Below are 8,452 nucleotides of genomic sequence, written 5' to 3'. Positions count from 1 at the left end.
TTAGCCAATTGCTTACAGGTCTAAATCCCTCTGATTGTAATTAATGTTGAATGGTTTGGTTAATAAACCTCAGGTTTGAGAGCAAGGTTATCTGAAATGTCTACTTTGCAAGGTACCTGAGCTCACAGGACACTCAATACAATGGCCAGTTCAAGTACAACAACAACACTTTGGCCTTCTCGAGCATGTCAAAGCACTCTCCAAACATTAATGAAGTAAGCTTCACCACACCCCAAGACCTAGAATTGAAAAAAAAAAAAAAAAAGGTTTAAGAATGGTAGAAAACTTCCTGGCTTTAATTCACAAAACTCTTCTGTTTCAACCACATCTAATATCTTAGAAATTATGAGTTGCAAGAATGTAGGTGAGACAGGGCAAAAGGCGTGATCTGTGAGGCCAATTAAGAGGAGAATAGAATGCAGTGAAACGAAAGCCCCCAGAGGGAGGCCAAGGTTACATAAATAAGAGCGTGTAACAGCAACATTGAATCTGCAAATGCTCCCCCACCAGTCATGCCCCTTCTAGCTGAAGAAAATTAAATATAAATAATAAATGTTTAACCACATAACAAATAAGCGCAAGGAGGCACCTTTAAAAATTATACTAATAAACAGCAAGCTATTGTCCTTCTGCTCTGGGTGGCTATCTTTAGAGTGATAAGGATTCAGACTGCTACCAGTTCATTCAGATGTCCGATGGTGGGTTAACTAGTTAACTAACCCTGGTCCCAGTTCAGCCTGAACTATCTTGAACCAACCCTGTCTTCCTTAGGGAATAAAGAACCTGATGGCAGCCTGTAGCAAAACAGTCTACTGGAACTAGAGGCAGGGGAAGAGGTATAGGAATGAGTATCCAGTGAATTTCAAATAGAAACTCAAAGCAAGATGCAGCTCTCCCAACCCCGTGCAAACCCAGTGGGCTTTCATGGGGGTAACTGGGAGCAGAACTGGCCCTGAGTCATAAAGGAAAATCCGAAGTGGCCATTTGTGCCTATGGCATAAGTGCTCAGAGTGAGCTGAGAGCCCCCAGGAATAGTTCCAAGCACCATCACTCGCTTTACAGTAAGAACTCAGCTTCGGCACTTTCTTATTTTACTGCTTCATCGGAAGCAAAAAATGAAGTGGAGATATAAGAAATAAAGGGGTCATTTATCGTTAAGCACATTAGGATGGAAGAGAGAGAATAAAGCGGCTAGAATGACTTAGCCAGAGGCCTACGGGGACCTGTTCAGTGGTACTCACACCAGCTTTACTAGGTTGCTTGAACCTTTTGTGCTGTGCTGCACAGCTCAGACCTGCACTGTATATCATGATTCTGACCATGTTCTGGAATGCTGTATATAAGCCCCTAACTATACTTAAATCCAGGCTTCTCCCCCTTGTGCTGAGAGTTACTGTTTGTAGGTCACTTTTATAAGTGTCCTAGTCAGCCCCACTGAAGCCATGAAGAAGTTAAGAAGGAGGGGGAATGGTACAGCTCCCTAGCATCATCACTGTTTGACCCTTCTCCCAAAATGGACACTGGGTCAGGCAGCAGTGAGATCTCGCAGGCCTTGTCAAATGTGTCAGAGTTGTCAGTTAAATCCCTTTCTTATGATGTCATTTCATTTCTCCCCAAATTCTACAGGGAAGGATGGGACAAAAGGACTTCCTTGTTGTGATAATACATTCCCAGGCAGTTTAATTATATTCTCCAGCATCTTGAACACTTGAACAATAAACCCATAGAGTGCTGCCATCCCATTATGGATAGTTATTGGTTTCCTTTCTTTCAAGCACCTGCGATTTAGCGCAACTCTTATTGTATATTGCCAGAGCCAAAGTCTCTTTAGAGGGGAGTAAGCCCACTGAAGTCAATGGGCTTGCATCAGGGATGACTTTGGCCCCAGAAGTTTAGCTGACATGACAGGCAAGGGAAACAGTACTCTACCAGAGTTCTGTTTTCTTCAGGCCATTGGATTCTTAGCACCTTTTGGTTTTAATGTAGGGATCAAACCCTGGATCTGAACACCTCTAAACTTTGGGAAAGCTCAGAATCAGATCTGATCTTCACAGATGATCCTGTCTCTGTATAATCACCTGACCCTGAACCAAAACTATGGGTCTTAACATGCCACCAAATTTAATATGCATCTGGCTCTGAATATGAATGTTGTCGGTTGGGGGCATCACTAGTTTTGATGTTCCACTGACTAATCATGGAGCACAAACATTCACCTTTCCCCAATCTCTACATTCTCTCTCCATTTCTCCTCGTTGCTTCATTAGGCCAATTTTGTTCCTGAGTTGGAGGAAGAATAATGAATCTTGTCATGTGGATGGGATAATTGAGTGGTGAAATTGGTGTAGTCTGAACCTTCCTGTTTATCCTGATTCTTATTTCTATCTTCAATATCTGACCTGTAGGTCAGAGAATTAGAGCCTCCAAATTTTGCCTTAGTGTCAGCCGTGGAGTTACCTGCACTTACACCAGGGATGAATTTGGCCCATTGTCTCACAGTCAGTAGCTTAGTAACAATCAGTAGGACAAAGAATGTCAGAGCAATGTCACTGGAGATCGTTTCAGTCACTTTTTTTGAAATCAGGATGGTAAGTTCAGAGGTAAGAGAAACTTGGCTACTATAACATGGCCCTGCCCACTCCACAATCAGTCACAGCAAGTCTCCAGCCAACTCCTTAGGGTTAGCATGAGCAGTGCCTTATACAATGGTAAGCCTTAATCCAAGCTTGTCATTACCTTCTCAGGAAGTCATTAGGGACTGGAGGACTCAGCTAGATGTGATACTTCGGTACTAGAATGCTGCTTGGCTTTTTATGTTCTCCAAGACATACATTTTAGTTTCTATATTTCCAGTTTATTGCTACAAATTATTTTGCTTGTTTTCTGTTCACCCACATGTCTTATGGATGCTCCTTCTGGATCATTTGGTCACCAGTGTTTCTCTTTGGCCTTTTGTTGGTCTCTCTGCCTTCCAGTGTAATTTTTTTCTAGCCCAGCAAGGTTTCTGTAAGGCTTTCTACTAATCTTCTTGGCCTTTCACTACTTCCATCATTGCTATTGGTTCTCTGTCTCCTTCTGTCTTGCAGGAATGGGCCAAGAGGAACTCCGATGGAGGATTAGATAAGGTATCAGAATACTAGAAAGGTCAGCCATAAGAGGCTATGAGTACTAGTAAATGCTTGGTACAAATTTTGGTACCAATGTATTTTTAATTAATTTATTAACACTTTTACCTCCCTTGACAAATTGTCCCATTGCCCAATTGACTTCCCTGTTAGAATTCTGAATTTTATTTTTAATGTTCCCTTTAAAGTTTCTGGCCTTTACTTCATGTCATATCACCCACACCTTAATTTAAATAATTCTTCCTTCTCTACAATTATTATTTATTTGCATCTCTGTAGCACCTATTGCACTCAACATCTGAGATGAATAGCCCATTGTGCTAGGCACTGTACAAACACAGACTCTGCTCTAAAGAGCGTACAATCAAGAGAGTCAAAGAAGTGATGTCACCTCTGTCTATGGGAGAGCTGGGAGTAAAATCTAAGGGGTAGATCCTTAGTGTGATATTGTTATAGTTCCATTAAAGTCAATAGCCCGATGGTCTCTAGATTCCCACTCCAGTGCTTAGCCACTTAACTACACTGCCTTCCTAGTATTAATGGACAATTATCCTATGTCTCCTAGTCCCCTTTTCTCTAAGCTCTCTCTATTAAGTTCCCTCAGCCTCTCTTCCTGGATCATGCCTTTTAATTCTGTTATATTGGACCTTATAATATTTTGTCAACTTTCACTTTATGTTAACTCCAGTTGCATAGTAGTTTCTTGGGGGCCTCTTTTTCACCTACAGTCTACAACTTTATAACCACTATCGGAATAATGAAAGACAATGGAGGAAAATAAGCAGAAATAAATCATTGCCTTTCTTACTAGATTTCACCAGGGTTTTTAGTATTCTTTGAAACAATGTAGCCCCATGACTCTCCGTCGTGTTGTCATTGCATTGATAATAGCAACAAGGTCACTTTAGAGCCTGATGTAAGAAGCTTCTCTTTGGCAGCAAGGTTGTGGGGAAGGTGGTAATGAGGCAAGTCATTTTGCATAGAGTCCATGCATTTTCATGATCCTTCCCAGTCAGTTTAGGTCTGAGAGTGACACAAAGGTGGGAGGAGAAAAAAGGAAGCAAAGAGAGAGAGAGAGAGAACTGGATAGATTAAAACCTCACTTCTAGTAGAGTTTGTTTTGCTATGAAATTATACAGAAAGGATATACATTTATGAGAGACAAGATGGGTGAGGGAATATCTTTGATTAGACCAGAAAAATATCCTCTCCTACCTTGTCTGTCTCATATCATTGGACCAACATGGCTACAACAACACTTCACACCACAATTTAAATGTATGATATTTTAATGTTATATGTAATATGGCTTTGAAAAAAGAATGCTTGTCACTTAATTCACCCTGGGATATTACAGAGGTGATCATAGAATATCAGGGTCGGAAGGGACCTCAGGAGGTCATCTAGTCTAACCCCCTGCTCAAAGCAGGGCCAATCCCCAGACAGATTTTTACCCCAGTTCCCTAAATGGCCCCCTCAAGGATTCAGCTCACAACCCTGGGTTTATAGCAGGCCAATGCTCAAACCACTGAGCTACCCCTCCCCCCTGTTGGTGAAGTAACAGTAGAGTCCAACATGGGCACTCATAGGCAAATAGTTAGGTTCAGGAACCGCTTTGGCAGATCAGATTGCACTAGATGTTCTCAAGCGAATATGAGCAATGTGTCTAAAGAACAGCCTCCCCCCTCCCCGCCCCCAAACAATCGTACAAGCAAACCCCTGTTCAATTTGTTTTCAATTAATGATTAATAAGGAAGATGGGCCTGCACAAGTTAAACAGCCAGCCATGTTCATGAACACTCATTTTTGCATCATTCAGCCAGCTCTGATATATAAGTCCCTGACCTTACATACACATGCTTAAATTTATGTGATCACTGAAGTCACTACTCAGGGGCTTAAAGTTAAGCAGCTACATAAGGACTGGGGCCTAAAATTCCAAAGAGAATCTGTGCCCTCAGTTAGTCAGACCATCTGAATGGTTATAAATGTATCTAAAAATTCAAACTTCAGGAATCAATTTTTTTCCTGCAAGTGCTGTACGTTTAGAGAAAATAATTAAATGTAAAATTAAGGCTGATCTCTTGTTTTGATGAGGTCAATACAGGGCACAACTGGGACGCAAGACCAGGCTGCTAGGAAGCAACTCAAACTCCCTTGGAGGCAGGGATCAGCCACAATTAGAGCTGGTTGGGAAATCATTCCCCCTCCCCCGCAGGGGTAAATTGACAATAACTGTTTGTTTTTCATTTTCATCAGCTTATTTTTTAATTGAAAATTTGGGGGGATTTTATATTCAAAAAAAAATCAACCCCCCAAAGCCCACCATTTTTATTGTATGTATTTATGTATTTGTTGGTTTTGACAACTGAAAACTGGGAGGGGGAATCAGTTTAAAACCAATCCATTTCGGGGGGAGGGGTGGTTTGACAACTGCAAACAGAAAACGGTTGGTAAAACCATTTTTTATTCTTTATAAAAACAAGGGTTTGGGGTTTTTTAAAAGGTTTTTGGTTTGTTTTCACAAATCTGGACACTTTTCATGACATAAACCCTTTGTTCCAAAAGCCATTTTCTGTTGGAAAAACTATCTTAATAGACATATTTCAACCAGCTCTAGCCACTATCTAGCAGACAAATTGGTTCCAGTCAATGGCCTGTCTACATTAGGAATGTTAGCACTGGAGTAGCTACACCAGTGCAAATCCCCAGTGTGGATGCATAAATGCAGTGCAGACCCCCATGCAACTTACCAGGAAGCACTTGTCCTGAAGCCAAGGTAAATCACCTCCATTTAGGCTCCACCCTAACCAGGATATCTGCACTGGTGTAGCTCCCTGTGCAAAACTGTTTAATGTAGACATGCCCTAAATCAGTCATTTATGGCATTAGGAATAACAAGTGAGCTTTGCCAGTGGGGTTACTGCATGGCTGGATTTAGCCTGTTCTAATAAAACATTGTTACAGATCAGGACCAGGATGTCCTGTTTTGACAACAGGCCTATCCACTTTCCTTGGGCCTTGGCCTGCAAGATACTCAATGGCCTGGGTCCCCATTGGCTTGGCTGAGGTTTTTATTCAGGAATGGAAGGACAAGGGCAAGATCCATCCCTGGGATCAATGGAGTTACACCCGTCATGAATCGGGCCCTGGGTCATTACGTTTTCAATCAATATGGTGCTGTTTTTGGAAGAGGCAGCTGAGGAAACCTCTGAAGATGTCCCCTCTCTGAGCAAACCAAACATTATAAACCACTGTAACCATTAATGCCTGGCTCAGCAAGAGACCTCAGGGAGTCAAGCTTTCTCTCTTTGAGAAAAATACAGGCCTTCTGCATTCTGAAGGGCTTTTCTATCATTTTTTAAAGAAGAGGTCTTCCCCCCCCCCCCTTCATTTGACTTTGTTACCTAATGCTCTAGGAATGCATTTCCCCCTATATTAAATGTTTCACCCATGTACAAGTTCCATCTTAATGTTAGCATCTTTAATAGTGGAATATTACCATATTAATTGCTATTGTGAACCAGAAGATACTTATATCATCCTGGCTTTCATTACTGTCAGGGAGGGATTTTTTTTTTTTTCCTACTGAGTCAAAAGTGACCACTTTCCTTAATCCTCTGTTGCAAAGCCCTGCTTTTCCTCCTGACATGCCTGGCACTGCATCAGGCTGCATGTTCCTGGGTGCAAACTTGGAATGAAAGACTTGGTTGATGAGAAGGAGGAACCCTTCCCCCTGTTTGCTCTGAAACCCGGGTCTAGGCGGGGCAGATTGCCTTGCTGGGGGTAACTCTCGGTTCAGGTGGCAGGGTAGTTAGTTGTTATGCTATTAACAAGCAAAGCAACACCCCCAACCATCCGCCTGCCCATGACCAGGAATGAGGGACAATGGGGAATTAGCCCGGCAGAACAATGGAGATTCAATAAAGCAGCAGATCAGATTTCAGCTCTTTGTTGCCAGCGCCTCGTGCCGATGGGTTAATGGGGCAGAAGGGATCGGGGAAGGGCGACAGCAGCGGGCAATGAAAAAAGGTGTCAATAAAAAGGTTGGGAGACAAAGGGGGAAAACACACAGGCTCGGAGAGGGACAGATGGAGTGAAAGGAGCCAGAAACTGGGGAGAAAAACAATTAGGAAGAGAAGGCTCCATCGTTTATCAGTTAATCAGCCCTGCCGGTTCAGCCCCCCTCTTCCTGAACATGCCCCGAGAACAAAACGGGAGCCAGCCCCCACAAGGGCTGGGCAAGGCAGCTCGGCTCCCTCTGCTGGAAGTGGGGGTTGGTTGGTTTTTTGAACGGCCCCCTTAATCATCTGCAACGGAGATGTCCTAGGAGCGTCTTTTGATCTCCTAATAAATTAATCCCCGATTTGCCCCCGGAGGAACCTTTAATGCACAGTCTAGTCCCTGGGGATTTCTCTCTAGCTGCCTAATGCTTCAGGAACCGCTTTCCCCAGTGCTCCAGAAACTTGGCTTTTCCTTTCCGAAAGCCCTGCCTCCAACTTCCGCGGGCAGCCCGGCGGTGGGGCTTGCAAGACCCTCCGGCCGCCCCTGGACGGCGCTGTTTCCCCTTCCAACGGCGCCTGCACGCATACAATACAAGCCGGTGCTGTTTAATTAACGTGCAAATTGAGTAGATTAAATGACTCTAAATAATTAGCCACAGATCCTATAAACAGGATAACATATTTAATTAAGCAGCGATATAGATTTTGGAAATTGTTAATGTATTTTTAGAATGGCTGCTCAGATCTTTCACTTTCCTACCAACTTCAAACAACATGTAAGTACAGACCTTCAAATATGGATAAATATCTGGGAACAAGATCGTGCCTGTTAACTCCCAACTAATAGAAATGTTGGTTTAGCAACAACCTGCCTGCAATGCACTTGGGCCAATAACTTTCGGCCCTGTGCTAACACATGTGAAGGCTGAAATGTATTTTCTAGGGGTAGAGAGAAGGATACAGTATGAGGGATAAGGTAAGTGAAAATAAAATCCAATTTCATTATATCAATCAAATTTAATTGGCAATTTGTATAAGCAATGACCAGGCTGGCTTTAGGTAAAACTATTAGAGGGAAGTCGGCTTGCTACTAAAATTCTTGGTTAGTTAATTAGTGTCTGAACTGCAGAGGAAAAAGATCCTCCGATTTACTCTCTACAAAGAGAGAGCAGCACAGACAATTCATTAAGCAGGCGGCTTGTAAATTAGAGCTAAGTTAACCTGATTTCCCTTAATTAAAACATCTTTTCTCGTTTACGATGTGGATATAAGTAGATCTCCAGGGTTTTGAATTTTCTACAACAGCAGATGGTCAAGCTAGAA

The sequence above is a fragment of the Trachemys scripta genome, chromosome 10, assembly GCF_013100865.1.
Source record: "Trachemys scripta elegans isolate TJP31775 chromosome 10, CAS_Tse_1.0, whole genome shotgun sequence".
Lineage (NCBI taxonomy): Eukaryota > Metazoa > Chordata > Testudines > Emydidae > Trachemys > Trachemys scripta.
Note: the sequence above shows the minus strand (reverse complement) of the source record.